The sequence below is a fragment of the Canis lupus genome, chromosome 27, assembly GCF_003254725.2.
Source record: "Canis lupus dingo isolate Sandy chromosome 27, ASM325472v2, whole genome shotgun sequence".
NCBI lineage: Eukaryota > Metazoa > Chordata > Mammalia > Carnivora > Canidae > Canis > Canis lupus.
Window position 1 is genome coordinate 33,411,365 of NC_064269.1, and position 17,875 is coordinate 33,429,239.

General features: G+C 43.3%; 1 long non-coding RNA gene across 3 annotated transcripts in view; it reads left to right on the forward strand.

The window, feature by feature from the left end:
- LOC112665420 (uncharacterized) overlaps nt 1-17,875 on the forward strand; it is a 51,475-nt gene that overhangs the window by 9,668 nt on the left and 23,932 nt on the right. Inside the window, exons 3-4 of one of the 3 annotated variants that reach the window (XR_007406401.1) lie at nt 2,125-2,554; nt 14,978-15,090. This is a non-coding gene — a long non-coding RNA (uncharacterized LOC112665420). Of the gene's footprint in view, nt 1-2,124; nt 2,555-5,755; nt 8,979-14,977; nt 15,091-17,875 lie in introns of those variants that run through there. The other 2 variants (XR_007406400.1, XR_003140362.3) reach the window with 2 other exon arrangements.

The following is a 17,875-nucleotide window of genomic DNA, read 5'->3' on the forward strand; positions in this document are numbered from 1 at the left end:
AAAATATCAATCAATCAATCAATCTGGTGATGTGGGATGCCTAGGTGGCTTAGCAGTTGAGAGTTTGCCTTTGGCCCAGGGCGTGATCCTGGAGTCCCAGGATTGAGTCTCACATAGGGCTTCCCACATGGAACCTGCTTCTCCCTCTGCCTGTGTCTCTGCCTCTCTCTGTGTGTCTCTCATGAATAATTAAATAAAATCTTTAAAAAGAAAAAAACTGGTGATGTGACACAAGATTGCATCAGTTTCTCATATCTTTCATCCCCTCCCCCTCCCCCATCACTCATTTGATAATAAACGTGCCTGTTTGAGAAAAGCCACTCCCAGGAGTGGGTTAAGAGGCCCTGTGATCTCTGAGCAGCCTAACCCTCCGGGAGGGGAGGATGGTGAGGCCCAAGAATCCTCTCGGGTTGTCACGGCAGAATGACCAGCACATCCTCTTGGAGCTGCAACCTGCCAGCCTTCACCTCCAAGGCCCTTGGCCAGTTTCAAACTCTGCACCCCCCCCCCCCCCCCCGTCCCCTTCCCTCCCCGCAGCATATGAAGCAGACGGTCTGGGGACAGGGGAGTGGAGTGCTGGGATGTTGAGGAGTATGTGGTCTGGTTGTATTCTTTATAGAGAAATCTGGAGCCAGGAAACATTGGAGAGGAAGCACTCTCTCCCTTGCTTCCCTCTCAGGTTAACAAAGGAGAAAGGCAGAAACTTCTCTTAAGGTATTTTGGTAGAGGAGTCATTTGGACCTTCTGGATGCCCACACTGGGTTTGAAAAGGGAGAGACAGTGCACTGGGGTGGGGTGGGGGTGTCCTAGAGACAGGGGTTCTACTTTTCCTCTCCCACACTGCCTGGCAGCCGGGTGACCAAGTGAGCTGTCCTCCTGTATTTCAACTGTAAAGTGAGCCTGTCCTAGCCTTCCAAATAGGCCTAATGAATCTCACCTGCCTGTACACTTTTGCAGATGTTTAGTGTTTGGAGAGAAAAATCTTAAATGCTTTAAGCTCTTAAAACACACACACACATACACACACACACACACAGTGGTGTCATATAAAGCTAAGTTGTGTAAATATTGTTAAAAGATAAATGCCAGACCAGGATCTCTAAAGGTTCATGATTAACCCTTGAAATCTCACTGAATTTAGTTTATAAAACAAAGTTATCAAGTCGGGGAAGGAAATCAGATCTGTTCTGGCTGAAGCTCCAGCTTACTATGCCTCTGGATGTGATTAACATGTTCAGTCTGATTCTTTCCACAGCCATGAGCTTAAGACTGTGGATAGAAAGAGGTCAGGAGTCTAAAAACACCTGGGACCAGAGAATGCAACTCTCTGCTATCTGCACAGATCTTTTTCAAACACTTTGGGGTAATCTGCCTTTCTGCTCTGTGCCCCTCATCTGGAGGGTAGGTTAGACCCTTTCATTTTCTGCATGGGTAAAGAACTGGCCAAAGTTTCATTTGACCTCAGTAAAGTCATATATTCTTGGGAAGGAATGTCCCCTCTTGCCCAGTGCCACTGCATTACCCTCAAGTACAAGAATATCTTTCCCTCCTTCTGAAGCAATGAGAATCAACTTTGGGCACAATGCCATTTGGGGCAGATTTTCAAGTCTGAACTGGCGTAAACACTTTTAATGAATGTATGAATCAAGGGCTTTTAATGACGAGATACAAGGAGAGATCTCCAAAGGTAGGTCTGGCCCCTTATGGCTCCCAGAAAAGAAAACTGCTAAAAACTTAAGCATGTTTTTGCTCAAACGCACTTAGCCAAAAGGAATCTCAGCAACTTACCCCAAAGCCATTTTACATGCCGGGGATGTCAGTGTTAATATTAGCAAACACTACTTGAGAGGTAACTAAGTCAAGAGAAAGATATATAGTGTCTTCCAAAATCAAATGAGTGTTTGTTCTTTGCTACTCCTACTTGAAACTTGAGAATTTACCAGAAATTTCTTCTCTTTTTCCTTCCTGCCACACTTCTGTCCTTAGTTCTTCTTCAGAGAGAACTTTCTTCCCGCCTGGATTGTTTCCTTTCTCAGATCCTTCTCAGTGACATGTCATTCTGATATAATCCCACAAAATGGGAAGGTTCTAAAACCCTCTTAGGCTCCCCCTTTCTTGTTTCAGTGAGCTTGTCCCGAAACTGCTTTTGAAAGATAAAATTCATGAAACTCCAAGAGCGTTCCAAGAATGTGGGCCCTCGGCCTGGCACTTCCAGCCAAGTGGAAAATCTCGCCAACCCAGCGGTGTGATGCTGTAGAAGAGGAAGGGCTGTCGAAGACATCTGAACTTGGCAGGGGAAAGGAGCCAACCCTGCCACCTTGGACAGTTACCAGATTGCTACTAATTACTGTCTTTAAATTCTATGGGCAGCTGGGATGTGTATGGATGTTGGAAATGACTGAAAGAACAGAACTCCTGAGCCATATCCGTATCCCTGCAGCTTCAAAGCCAGAGAAGACTAACTAGCAGACAAATAAGTGATGATCAAAACAGAAAGTGGAAAGTTCTTTCTCCAGCTGATGGCAATAGCAGTACCAGAAGGTGAATATTAAAGGTATGTTGCCTTCATCACTTTGCCCCTCATGTTACTGAATGCATTATTACTACTGCTTAACAGACCATTTCAGGTAAAGCACTGGATATTTGTAAGTAATTAAAGAGTGACTATCCCACCCTTTGCGTGCAGTAGTGGGAGTATGTCCAGTAAGTAGAGGCTGGTTACATAGCAGTTATTCCATTAAAACCTAGTACATTTAATTAATGAAGTGTCAGATCCCCAAATCAAAGAATCTCCTGTCCTCCTTCAAGGTTTTCCCCTCCAGTTCGGATGCTAATCAGAGCACCCCAAGGCTAAGCTTCCACAGATGTGAGAAAGCAGTTAGCACATAGCTTTACATTTGCCTGAGGAAAATTGCCAGGGAAGGGGGCACAAGGCAAGACAGCCCAGCCTAGGGCTCTACTGGGACTGTGTGGTCAGCAGGGCATACAAGACATAGTGACACTCTAGAAATGATCTTGAGACCAAGTTAACACTTTCAAGGACATGAATTTTTTCTTGGTGGAAGCAAACAAACGCTAAGTAAAGTGACTCCATTATTCAGCCTCACTGGAAAATGGAGTATCCTCTCCAGTTAAATTTTAGGATAATTGACTGAATATTTTCAAGTCTTACAGGACTAAACAGACATCTTTCAAATCGCTAAGACTCGCACACGTGTGTGCACATGTACACACACAAGATGGCTTTTGCCATTCTAAACACACGGATGCCAGGTCCACGCTACTCTTTGTGGGTGGTATGTAGGAAGGTCTCTCAAGGCTCTGGAACCCGGCAGAGCCTGTGGCCATGGGATTCACAACCGTTCTTCCCTAGCAGGCTTGGTAAATGCTGACAAATACGCAAAGCTCCTTTTCCAACCCTATACTGAGTTTTCAGCCTTCGTTAGCTCACGATGCTTTCAGGCAAATTACAGTGCTATCCAATGCGACTAATTCAGTTTCATTTTGCTTGTTATATTTTTGCTTTAGTTATACTTACATGTGGCTACACTCAAGCATCTTCTTTAGAGTTAGGGATTTCTGATCACTGCCACCTGTTTGTTCAGGGTGGTCACATCCACAGAGTCTCAAATCAACCACTCTGTTCTTCCTAATTTTTACTCTTAAACAGAGACGTTTTATTAATGTTGTAGGGATATCTTAATGTACCTTTGTACTAACAATTTCTATTTGAAGATCCAAGGCATCATGTGCTCCATGATGTCCTTCCTTCTAGATTGTGTGTTAAGTAGCACTTGCCGATCGCTGAGGGGAAAGCAACTATAAATGAATCAGATATGGTTCCCTGCAAACCTCTGGAATTCACTCCCACCATCCTGAAAACCTCTGAAACTGCAAACAGATATCTGTGATAAAATGGAGAATGTCCTTTTACTGTTTGATTTCAGATTATAAAAAATAATACATGATCTTTGGACGAAATTCCTACAGTGCATGAAAATGTAAGAACATTAATATTATCCAAAACCTCACCTCTGAGACAATTATTGTAAATATTTTTTCATATATATATATATATATATATATGTAAAATTTTACCCCAGATGGCATACATGCTGCATTGACATGTGCTATCATCACACAAAAGAAAGTCACAAGGGTCCCTCTAGCTCCTCCCCACAGCTTTCCATGTCAATAATAAAGATCTACTTCATTATTTGTAATGGCTACAAACTATTCCATCATGTGCATCTACCATAATGGATATGTGTGTTGCTTTGATTGTTTTTGTCACCATAAACAATACCATGGTGAAACTCTTGTTATGTTACATATCTGTACACATAATGCATATTTGCCATCTTTTTAAATATTGTGTCCCTCATTCATTGCACTGGCACATAGTACTGATTTTATCACTTAATTGTGTACATCTAAGAAAACTTACTTAAGTTCTCTGGATCCTATTCCTCATGATTTTTAGGGTCTCTTCTAGTGTCAACATTTTTTGGTCACTTTGCCAGTTTTAAAAACTTATACAAAACATGTATAAATGGATGCCAACCAGCTGTCTCTGACCTCTTCCTTCTCTTTTTTTCTTGAGATAAAAACAGTAATTGACAATTCGTATTGTTGTCCTTCTGATCTTTCATCTGAGAACATGGAGCCAAATAGGACTGCCTAACTCTACAGATATAGAGTTGGGTGATTGCCAGGAATTTGAGATTTAAAAGATTCTTTAGTTCTGGCTAAATCTCCATGGGCTGCTCCATTAGTGTTCTCAACACGACACACCCATTTCCCAAAATTCCAGGCTCATGGCATCATTTCACCCTCATTGTATGTCTTAATCCCATGGCTCAGGATATGACCCTCGTCAGCTCCACAGGCTAGAGTCACACAGAACTCAGAGGGGCAGCAGGAGGTGCATTAGTGATCCATCCCTAATGAACTCCTGGTCCCATGGGATTCTCTCAGCAAACTAGGTGCACTGAAACAAACAAGTCTGTGGTGGTAAAGCTTTTGCCAAGGAATTTCCAATCTTAGCTCAGAAGCAATAAAATGCAAGCTCCGTGCTAGCTGGTAGAAAGCGACAGCTGTACAGATTCCTCAGCCCAGTGCTGACTGCCTGATAGATGCAACAGGGGCTGGCTCACTAGGCATTGGCTGTTGGATGTCTTCAGCCTGTTGAAGGAGAGCTCTTGGCACAATTCTGAGGATTAGGCCTTCATAGTATAAACTTCAGAAGGGAGGCTTGCTAAAAATAATAAGAACAGAGGGGCATCTGGGTGGATTGGTTGATTAGTGTCCAACTCTTGATTTCCGCTCAGATCATGATCTCAGGGTCATGAGATGGAACCCTACATCGGGCTCCATGCTCAGTCCAGAGGCTGCTTGAGCTTCTCTGACTCTCTCCTTCTCCCTTTGCCCTTCCCTCCTACTTGGGTATGTGCTCTCACTCGCTCTCTCTCAAATAAATAAAATTTTAAAATAATAATAACAAAAAAATAATAACAGTAAAGACTTACATTCACATGGCACCTTATGAGCATACATTCCTTGTATTTTAACCTCTTTTTTTACATTATCAGAAGGGCAAAATTTAGGTTCAGAGAGGCCTAATTGTTTGGTCAAAGCCACAGAACTATTGAAGAACAGCACCTAGTTTTCTTAGGTTTTGGGTTTTGGGTTTTTTTTTTAACTTTTTGTTTTCTGTAAGTTTCCTCTTTCCTCTATATTACTTACCTTTCTGTAGTTCATGGAAGCTATAAGAGTTCTGCTGAAGATCCAGAATGGTCCAAAAAAGGTGAAGATTTTCCAGATATGTGATGTGGTTTTGAACTACTGCACTTGGGTGCTATCCAAATTGGAGCTTCCTAGACGTTCATGGAGCAGCTTACGACTTTAAGAGATCCCTTCATCCATGTTCTCTGAGTGGAGAATTCACTGAACCCAAATGACCCCTGCAATGGCTTCTAAGTTCCTCATCCCAGGGTTATCTTTCATTCCCATAAAGCTGGTGAGAACTAACCTCCCTAGGGAAGCTTCCCTGAGTATCTTGCCCCACCAAATTCAGTGAACCATCACAAGCTTGGATTCCAGTTACCCTTTGACCATATCCAGAGACTTTCCCCCAGAAAGGACTCTTACTTGAGGACAAAGAATTTAAGGTTATAAGGACTTTATGACAGAAGGTGTATATCTGGTTAGATTATTGACAAAATTTAAAGTCAAAACATCTTCTAAAAAGACGACAAAAATTGTTTTCAGGGCATATAGAGGAGCTTCCATCTATGGAATTCCATCTATGGGATCCCAACACATCTAGTTGGGACAGCGGAGCTCCAATTGCCAGGGTAAGGAGATGTTATGCTGTGGACAATCCATGCTAAGAGGATGAAGAGGCTCACATGATGGAGAACACAACCCCACTTGTGTGAAGGCTGCAGGAAATATTCTTCTGGCTGGGAGGGGGCCACTCATCTGTGAATATCCCTAAAGAACAATACAGAAATCAATTATTGCTAAATACTGAGGCTGTATGAGAGTAGGAGTCCATACTTATTCATAGATGCATCACAAGCAGCTAGAACAGTTCCCGGTGCCTGATAACGATTTATTGAATGAATGAAGCAAAACCTTGCCTAGGCTTGAAAAAAGAATATGGGATACTCTCAGGAAGAAGGTGAAGTGACTAAAAACATCTCTTAATTAACCCACCAGACAGTAATAATAATAAAGTAATAATACCTGAAAGAAAGCAAATCATTTACCACAATAGCAAAGAGTAAGCTAAAAATAAACAATCAAACAAACAAACAAACAAAAAACAAGCCCAGGTTAATTTTACAAACATTGCAACACCTCAGGTGAACAGCTAATGGGAAGGGACCTGGGGAAGACTCCCAACCATGTACCAACTTATGCTGACCATTTCAGTCAAAGGACAAAGGGAAAACAGGGACAAAGGGAAAACAGGAGAACAAGAAAGAAATGTGACATATGAGTGAGCAAGCCATCTGGACTTTTAACTATCACAAAATGAAAAGCATTACGGAGTGTACCAGTTCACAGCAACAGCGGTGTTGAAGATAAAGGCTCAGGTCAACAAATCCAAAATCAGACCTATGATCTCTCTCACACACGCAGTGCTCCTGTATTCCTTATCAGCAGAGCCTTCCCTGACCCCCTGCTTCGCAAGCCTGGGAGACGTGCCCCCCTCATACCCTCAAATCTCTCTGTGCCTGCCTTCCAACAGACCTCCTCTCTAAGTTCTGAGCTCCTTCACACCAAGGCACTGTGTCTTATTCCTTGCTGTATCTCAGCGTCTAACACAGTATCTTGCATATATAGTAAGTAGTTAATAAGTAATTGTCCAGAAATTAAACAAAATTAATGGCTCCATCATCTACCCACTCAACCAAGACTTCTCCCTCTCTTACCCTCCATGTCCAAGGTCACCAAGTCCTAGTTAACCGACTTAAAATGTGTTTCAGGCCTGACCCCTCCTCTTTGCTTGGGTCTTCTTTTGCTTAGACTCTTACAGAGTCCTCCTGACATTGGTCTCCTTGCCTCTGAGCACTCTCCTTTCCAACCCATCCTCCATAGCACAGGTGGCAAACTAGTAGCCCACATACATGATTTGTTTAGCCCTGAAAATCTTCTAAAAATAATATGAATTAGTTTCCTACATTTTAAAATCAGGACTTTTCAAATAAAATTTTGGTTTTACAATTTCTTTAAAAATCACAGTGACTAGAAACAAAGGCACTTGATTTCCATAGGGCTGCAATGAGCTAGAGGGAGCTGGAGGCATGGAGCCTGCACCCTCCAGCAGGGACATCCCCCTCCTTCCTCCTTGGCCTGCTTCCTTTGGCTTATGGGCCTGTAGGCATGGATGCTTGTGGTACCTCCTCTGTCCTGTCACTGGAGCTATCTGTAAGAAACACAGAGCTCATCAAATCGAATCACATGACTACAATCCAACTTTGCTGGCAAAATAAAATCATGGTGTACATTCCATACCTATCACACACTGGCTCCATCCACCTTTCAAGCCCAGGCCTTCATTTTTCTCAGCCTGCACCTTGAGTGTGCTGGGCACTTTCCCCATCTCTGAGGCTTTGCTCAAGCTCTGTTCTCTAGCTTGAGTGCCTGACCATGTGCTGTAGTGGTCAAAAGAACATGCTGGAATCAGACTGCTTAGGTGCAAATCCTCTCTAAGCCTTCCTCATCTGTAAAATGGAAATAAGACTAGTTGATACTTCATGAGGTTACAGGGAGGAACAAATAAGTAATATTTGTAAAATTCTTAACACAGGGCCTGGCACATAGCAAGAGCTTAACAGGTGATCCCTGTGTTGTTGTCACTGTTGTCCTGCCCTTCTGTCCCTGAAGCAATGCTGTTCCACCTCCATAGCCAGTTCAGATGTCACCTTCTCAGTGAAGCCTTCCTCATCCTTCCACCCCACCCTAAACAGAGTGAGTAATGAGAATTTTGCACATAATTCTAGGATGGCACTGGCCACATCCTCTCACCTTTAGCTGTACTGTGTCCAGCCCCTGTGAGTAGCACTCACTCCCTAAGGGCTGGGCTGGACATTTTCTAGCATCCAGTGCCCAGACAAGAGATGTGCAGCATTTCTGGAATGAGTCGGATTGGACGTGAAGATAGAAATAGCCAGAGGGTTGTGGCACCCAGATGGTTCAGGCAGTTAAACATCTGCCTTCAGCTCAGGCCATGATCTGGGGTCCTGGAATCAAGCCAAGTCAGGTTCCCCACTTAGTGGGGAACCTGCTTCCCCTTCTCCCCACCCCGTGCTTATGCTCTTTCTTGCTATCTTTCTCTCACTTTTTCTCTCAAATAAATAAATAAAGTCTTAAAAGAAATAGAAACAGCTAGAGGGTCCATTTTTTTCCCCAGAGTTCTATGCACCAAAGATTGTCATGTGATGCCATTTGTCACCTGAAAGCAGTCAATAAAGGACAATAAAAAGGAAAAGGGTACATTCAGAGGACCAAGAGCAAACCACAACACTTAATTGTGTGACTTTTGTTTCTCTGACCCTCAGTTTTCTGACCTGTGCAATGGAGATATTAATGTCTTTCCCACCTCACTGGAAGATACAAGGATCTAATGAGGGTGGCCTAGGTACAAACATTTTGCAAACTACAAAATCTTTATTCCAGTACCTGACACAACCAGCAACCCTTATTTAACTTACAAGAATTGGAGAGTACAAAAATGAGCTTTCTAAAGGACTTGGATTATAACACACAGTTATAAAGTGTGCATGTGAGTAAGAAGGGAAAGAATTACACACAGATACATACACACACACACACACACACACACACCACAAAAAACACCAAAAGTCTATGATGGGACTTCACCAAGAACACCAGGGTTAGGGACGCCTGGGTAGGGCTCAGCAGTTGAACGTCTGCCTTCAGCTCGGTGGGATCCTGGAGTCCTGGGATCGAGTCCCACATCAGGCTCCCTGCATGGAGCCTGCTTCTCCCTCTGCCTGTGTCTCTGCCTCTCTCTCTCTCTCTCTCATGAATAAATAAGTAAAATCTTAAAAAAATAAAATAAAATAACACCAGGCTTAGTTTGAATACCAGCTTTGTCACTCTGGGCAAGTTCTTAACCTCTTTGAACCCCAATATCTTCACTCAAAAATGAGGATAACTAAATGCATCCCAGAAGGCTGAGAGGGAGATGGGATGACATGACATACATGGAAACCTTGAACGGTATTGGCCACAGAGTCTCTCAGGAATGTCCATAGACTCCGTTAGTGATACTCAATCAACATTAGATATAAGAAAGTTAGAAATACCCATTTGAATTTAAGTATGATACTAATAACATTAGAATGAAAGCATAATATGTATTTTCTTATTTGAGATGGAGAGTAACTGAGGGTTTTAAAACCCTTTATTCAAAGCCCTTGCAGCCCTGCTCCCTGACCACTCACTGGGCCAAAATCAAGAGTCAGATGTTCAACTGACTGAGTCACCAAACACCTCTCATCTCCTATCCTTAGGAACTTACTGTTACAGACAGTGAAGTCAAAACTTAAGTGATGGTAGATGTGAGGCTCTTTAGCATTGTGTTCAAGCACACAGACACTGGTGTTAGAGGCTAAGTTTCAATTTTGGCCATATTACTTACTAACTGTGAGGCCTAGGCATATTGTGCAACCTCTCTTAGGCTCTGTTTCCTTCTCTACAAAACAAATATAATTAGGGTACAGGTTTCATAAAGTTTTTATGGCAATAAGACAAGATGATGCAGGTAAAACACAGTGCCTAGCATATAATAAGTGTTCAATAAATGTTAAAAAAAATAAATTAAGGGTTAAGAAGTTCTAGTAACTGCCTTTTGATCAAAGAATCAGCAAGGGTTTGAATGGCTGTCTATTGGACCTTGGGATGCAAAGAGAGGCCCAGGTCACCAGCATGATAGAAAGAGACTCTAGATGGTATGTGAAAGGTCAGTGTAGAAGGCCCCAGAAATATTTGTCCTCTATGCTGAGAGCCAGGCCTGAGCTCAGAGATGAGCATGCCCCAGTGGCAAAGCATCTTAAACACTCCAAAAGATGAATGTGGTATTTAGGTCCTGGTCTTCTTATCACCCAGACTGCTAGCCTCTATCACACATCATGGACTTTTAATTTGCCCTGAATCACTCAGCTTCCTTGGCCCCACGCTTTTTTCCCCCAACCTTCCAAGTGCCTCCTGGCCTTCTTGACTCACTTAAGTTTTGACTTCCTCAGGTCATATTCAGGCCAGTTTTAAATGCCTGAAACTCTCATAGTGTCATAGTTTCATTAGGTTTTTATCACACGGCTTTTGAGCACTCACATGGGTGAGCAGTCAAGATCAGTAAAAAAAAGGAAGAGATAGTCCATAAAGAGGGCAAAAGTCTCAGAGCCAACTCTCCCAAGGTCCAGTTCTAAGTGACACTCCCAGGGAAGGACTGGTAGGTTATCTGCAATTCATGATGCTAGTAAGCAGGTACCTTCTGTAGGAAGGAAGGCTTCCAGGAGCTCCTGGCCCCTTGGCTGATGTCTGCTTTAGTCCTACACCACCCTCTCTGCCTCTTCCCAACTCCCCTGTCCCAGCGGCAGCCCTCAGGCCCTTGATGTGCTCTTGTAGGCGCAGGTCAGAGGATGAGATCCAACCACACTCCCACCTCATGACAGGGACACATCACTTAACCTCTCTGTGTCCCCCATTTAGTCATCTACCACATGCAGAGAGCTCCACAGTTAAATCTGAGCTTCACTGCTATTGGTACCCCTCGGACTTATGACAAGATCCCACAGCAACCACAGGGTGCCCGTCATTTTATTTCACAGCATTATGTGATATCCTGATAATGATAATAATGGGTATGACCTTCTGAATGCTTTATATGTACCTTATGACAGCCCTGTTTAAAAAAAAAAAAATGTAGCGTTCCCAATTTAGAGATAAGGAAACTGAGGCTCAGGGAATTAAGTAGCCTATCCAGTCACAAGATTAGGAAGTAGCCAGGCAAGGCTTGAACCCCTGGCTCCTAGCTGAGGGCAGAGCACCTGCTCTTCCACCCCCGCCACCTCTCTAGAGAACACTGCTAGAGCAAGGAACACTCCCGCATCCGCGCTGCCTCCAAGTTCCAGACCCTTGGACATTCCTGGTAAATGTCTCGATGCTGATATGTCTGCCTAAAGGGGATGCTAGGCAGTAGGATTGGTTTTCTTTAAAGTGTGTAACATACAGGACCCAGCTCAGAGAACACGTTCACAGCAGTGTACCGATTACCGAATTTCAGTATACCAATTTTGTCCCTTTCATCCCTTCTTCTAATTAGATCAAGCTTTTTCAACTTTCCAAGGTTTAGATTTGACTTCACCCCCTGCATTAATTTCCTCTGGCTACTCACTGACTATCCCCTCCGCTAAGTACTTAAGTCAGCTTGGACCATGCAACTCCAGTACTTGCATCTTTCATGTTTTTACTCAAATGTCACTTTCTTAGTAAGAATCCTTCTGGTCACCTGTTCTAAAATTGTAACCCTTCCCGACACTTTCTACCCTGCTTTGCTGTTTTCCTAAGCTATCTCCTTATTGTTCCACATACTATGTACTCTACTTATTTCTCCAGTAGAGCACAAGCCCCCTGAGAGCAGGCATTGGTTTTCTTTATAGCTGCATTCCCAGAGCAGTGTCTGGCAGGTGCTCAGTATTTACTGATTGAAAGAGTGACGTGTTTTGTTTCCAGTTACTTCCACTGAATTAGTTGTTCTCATTTATTAACTACAAAGTCCTCAGAGATACTAAACAGATCCTATGTATCTTCCGTATCCCCACACATGTCTGGAGGTGCCAGGAACATAGAAGTTATTTTAAAATCCACTTCCCTGATTGAGTAGCAAAATATGCAAAATTGAAGGCCGTAAGCCCAATACTGAGGGATGTGGATTTTTTTTGTCACTGTGAATTTACTTCTGTTTGGAGAATTTTAAGTTACATGGCAGGGCTAGAGTTGGAGTGCTTCATGGTAAAAATTGATTTCTTCTTCATTCCTTCAGATTAACTGCTGGTGACCCTTTGTACCTTCCCAAATTAGTTTTCTCTTCTCCTCATCCTGGAGGACAACTGGGTTCTTTCTGTACCTGTCACTCTGACAGCTACCTCTGCTAGGAATGGAATTCAGCATGTTGTACAAATTTTTGTGCCTGCCAGGTCTGGGTGAGGATACACATTCCCCAGGCCACAGCAGGGGTGACTGGCTTGGAAGGCAGACAGGTTTTACCCCTGCTCTGCCTTCCCAAGCCAGAATGGGCATGAGCTGCCTGCACTGTGCCCAGGTTGTACCCGGAGAGACCATGGATTTCCACGGCTGTCCCAACCGCAGTGTGTATTTGTGTGCACATGCCTTTGCACGTGTGGGCCTGAGCACATGTGTGCCCAGCCTGATTCTCTGCCCTCCTGAGATGAGGCTAGCTCCTCTAGGAGCACCAGGGTGTTGAAATCCGTGGGAGGGACCAGCTTTGACCCTAAAAGAATTCTCAAGGTGCAGAGTCAGAGGATTAGCCGCATCTGCTACCACCCAAATCAGGCCACAAGTTGCAGTAGTTAGACAATGAAATCATCTTTTTCTTCTGGTTTTGGTGGCTACTATTTTTAACTCTGTTGAATGGCCAGGAAGAACCTGAGGGGAAGGTAGCCAGAGCAGCAAAGACCAGTTTCCTGGCTGAGAAGTCCCACAGCCCAGGGAGAGTTTCCTGTTTGCTGGAGGAGAGGTGTGTGTGTGTGTGTGTGTGTGTGTGTGTGTGTGTTGGGGGGGGGCATTATTCTCTTACAGTTTTTAAGGTTTTGCAACATTTTAAGGAAGAGAAATAAGAAATCTTTGCCTCTGCCCAGGCTCAGCCTTCATAGCAATTATTTTTTCTGTTGAGGAAGGAGGGTGTTGATGAGCAGCAGAGAGCAGAAGAATGAGGGAGAGCAGAATGGGGGGAAAAAGTCAGCTTTGGTGGAACAGGATGTACTTAAAATTCTCCCTGTCTGTTATCCATCCACAAACTGGCCTCTCCATGGGTGTGGGAGGCCACTGCAACTTCATACATATTTATAGTATCTGACAGATTTGCAGAGCCCAGTTCTAGCAATGTATTTTAAATGAAGCTAGATGAAACATATTCTAGTCCCTGGGAAAGTTCTTAAAGTTTTTTTGTTTGTTTTTTTGGATGTAATATGGTGCAGAGAGATGGTGCTGGCTGAAGTGTGATAATCACAGTGCGTGAAGCTGACGTGAGTCTGGGTGGGAGCTGGGTGACCCAGACTAGCATGGGCCACCCTGGAAGAGCGCCAGTCCCTCAAACTAGCCTGACTATTCCCAGATCTCAGAGCCCCCAGAAGCAGGGTGTAGCTGCAGGATCCCACCAGGCTTCTATCTACCATGCTTTCCAAACCCAATTCTCTCTACCCGTATTAGCCCCAGGTGCAAAGTACCTCTTTTGTCCCCACAAAGGTCTCTGAGGATCAGGGCTTCTCAGGGGTCAAGTTTTCTGGAATCAGAATGTGACATCATGAGCCCAAACCCAATATGTCTGAAGCTCAAAATATATTTATGTCATTTTCTAAATTAAATCCAGGCCTAACTGAACTTCGCTAGCCCACATTTTTCTCTGCATGAACAGCTTCTTTACTAGGCCTTTGGTTTAATTTGCAAAGGAAGAATATTGAACTCAGGGCTATTCCAATTCAAAAATTCCAAGATTCAATGGAAGGGAAGGAAAAATAAAATAAGGAGAAAACAGAGAGGGAGGCAAACCATAAGAGACTCTTAACTCTAGGAAGCAAAGTGAGGGTTGCTAGAGGGGAAGGGGGTTGAGGGATGGGGTAACTGGGTGACAGGCATTAAGGAGGACACTGGATGGAATGATCACTGGGTCTTAGAGGCAACTGATGAATCAGAATCACTAAATTCTACCCCTGAAACTAATAATACACTATATATTACCCAAATTGAATTTAAATGAAAAATTTTAAAAATTAAAAAATAAAAAATAAATACATTCAACAGCACTCCTCCAATACCAAAGCTTCTTTTCTGTTTGTTTGGCTGTGTCCTGTTAATCATTCCTCTGCCTTACTTCCTGTTTTGTGGTCTTTTTTCTCCATTCCAAAAGTATCAACATTAATTCATCTTTTAAGCTTCTCAGTGCTAGATTGCTAGGTCTGTCTTCCTAGAGATTTCTTTGGTTTCTGTGGTTTTTTATGTTAATTGATACCACCTAAACTCCTCAGAATAACCAGCTTCAAAGACCATTTCATATTCAATTCAGGACATGTAGATGGCTCCTTACTTTCCCACCCTTCCCTACACCCACCTCAACCCCCTCATACTCCACTACCATACAACATGGCCCTATGGCTCTAGCCGGGTTCATTTCTTTTTTTTCCTTTCTTTTCTTTTTTTTTAGAGAGGCAGAGACACAGGCACAGGAAGAAGCAGGCTCCATGCAGGGAGCCCGATGTGGAACTTGATCCCTGGTCTCCAGGACCAAACCCTGGGCTGAAGGCGGTGCTAAACCGGTGAGCCACCCAGGCGTCCCTAGCTGGGTTTATTTCTTATCCAGCCCTCTATTCCTTGAAGAGTCTCACTCCTTTGTCTTCACAATAACATTCCCAAACTGTTTCCCCTTCTCTCTGAACCAGTCTTTGTCCATCCTTCCTTCAAGCCTTGGCCTGGCTCCACTGCTGGGAGCCTGATGCTCATTCCTTTGATGTTCCCTTCGTGCTCTTTTCTTTGCCATTTTGATCAAATACCCCTGTCATGCTCCAATGGCTTCATGTTTATTCAGTGACCCCCTCTCTCAGGAAAAGCATATTGTTCCTCCCCTTTCTTCTGTACCAGTTAAATGTTGCCATGTCATAGCTCCTGCTTCCTCTCCTTGGTGTCCAACTCAGTATGTTGCATATAGATGTTCAATATCATTGTTGGAGGATTGGCTATAATTAAGGAAACCTAACTGACCTTGAATTTGCAACTGATTCAACAGCAACTAGACTTGCTCTATTCCACTAATTACATGTGTCCATGGCAGAAAAGGTACATATCAAAGGCTAGGAATACCATGAGGAGGCTCATGGGCTGAACCCAGGGCTTGGCTACACAGGCAGATTGAAGGAGGCTGAGCTCCCAACGTGTTTTGCTTGTTCTACAGCTAGTGACCTCTCCTGGGTTTTATTCTCATCTCTGCAAATTAGGGGTAAGATGACTAAGCCAAGAAATCCTATGATGAAAGGCTCTCCACAGGGGTATCATTGTATTTCTGTAAATATGATAGTCTCTGTAGAATCAACCCATAAGGCCATTTATATATAATGATAAGGATTCCAAGATGTTTGCTCATATTTCCTGTGCAAACATCACATATAACCTAAGGAACAAGAGGCTTTTGTCTCCCTCCTCTAATAGCACATCCATTATTGGCACAAAAAATAAAAAATGACCAAGAGGGGATCCTGGGAAGGGTATGGCCTTCTTTCCTTTGTTTTCACTCAATAAAAGATGAAAAACACTTTCCTAAAAGTTTGAATGCTCACAAATTACACCCTTTCCTCTGTAGTCTTTCTGGATTTAATAGTCTTCTTGAAGCCACAGGAAAAGTCTTCTGTGCATCCTCCAGAAATACCATCTCCCATGAGAAGACTGCAGAGTTATACTGTGACTTTTAGCTTTAGTGCTTCTGTCAGAGGACTTGTTTGATCCCTCAGAATTGTCTGCAGGGCTCCAGAAGCAGGGCAAATGTGTGGAGTCTCATCACCAAAAAATAAAATAGCCCTACTGCTTCAAATGCTCTAGGGAAGGAGTCAGAAGGGGATAAGTCTACACTTGACCACACTTCTACTCTATGCAGACATGGGCTTGTCCCCTGGTGGCCAAGAGAGGTTGTTCTTGAAGGTATCAAGGTATGCATAAGAATATAAACTTGAGGGAAATGGCTTATATTTTCTTCTAATAGGAACACTATCTTGTTACAAGTTCTAGAATGAAAGTCTGCACTTTACATCGTTTGATGATAAAATGAGTCTTCCATCCTGCTGTATCTCATCCAGATACCTCCAGCTCTGTGCTCCATCACCAGGGCCTACCAGCTAAAGTTCTGCATTTCCACAACCAGGGTCATGAACCTGGAAGGAATCTCTGCAAGCAGGTTCGGCTACAGAATTAAATCAATTCACCAAATGAAACAGGTGGTGGCAGGTTCACGCACTTTCAGCAAAAGTCATTCTGAGGGAAACTTATTGGTAACCTGAAATCTTCCTTTCAAGGTTGAGGGGCTGATTTCCAACCTTTCAGGCTACAACACTGTATTCTCCTTTTCACCTCATTATACCACCTATGAAACATGCAGGCATTGTTGTTTTTAAATAAAATGAATGAAAATAAATTTGATCTGGGAATTTTAGAATTTTTTGAAATCACAGAGGGCCTCTTGGGGTAACCTGAACCAGACTAGATGTCCACGAAGAAGAGGCTCTGGAGTTGGATGAACCAGATTTATCTGATTTCCAGCTGCAGGGCTTTGGGTGAAGCATTCAGCTTCCCTGAGCCTCAGTCTCCTCATCTGTAAAATGGGGATGATGCTACCTAACTGATTGAGTTGTTAGTAACAATAAATATGATAAATATAATTGCTTAGAACCCAGGCATAAAATAAATGGTAGATTTAATCTAAAATATGAACATTAGAGGAATAGGTGTCACAACATGCAGGAGAAGACTCCTAGATGGAGAAAAGTTCATTGCTGAAACATTTTCTCTAGCTTAGGTCACCAAAGGATTAAATTAACACATGCAAGAGGGTAGAGCTAAGCATAACAGACAGGTGAAAAGAAAGGTGGAGAACATATCAACAGAAAGGAACATTCCACAAGAAATTACACCTTTGGAATCCAAAGACAGGGGCTGGGTTTTTGAGCTTTAGTCACTGCTGAGGAGCAATGAGCTGGGGAGTGCATGGTGCAGTCCTCTCAGGCAGGAAGTCCCTGCGTCAGGGGCCTGAGCTGTGACAGGAGAAAGGCCATTTCCACCCTCTCTGGAAAGCCCTCCTGGCACCAGGGAAGGAAGTGAACCCAAACACCATGTCTCCTGCCATAGATGTGTGACTCCAGACTGGGAGGCATGGGAAAAGCCTAGAAATACAAGAAGGAAAATCTCTGTAATCCTGATGCCCGAGCAGAATGCAATGATTAAAGTCCTCCTGTGCAGCATTTTGGAGCAAGATAGGCTAATTGCAACACAGGGCTCTCTGGAACCTTTTCAAAATAACAATGAATATGACCAACTTACAAGAACAAAATAATATACCTTT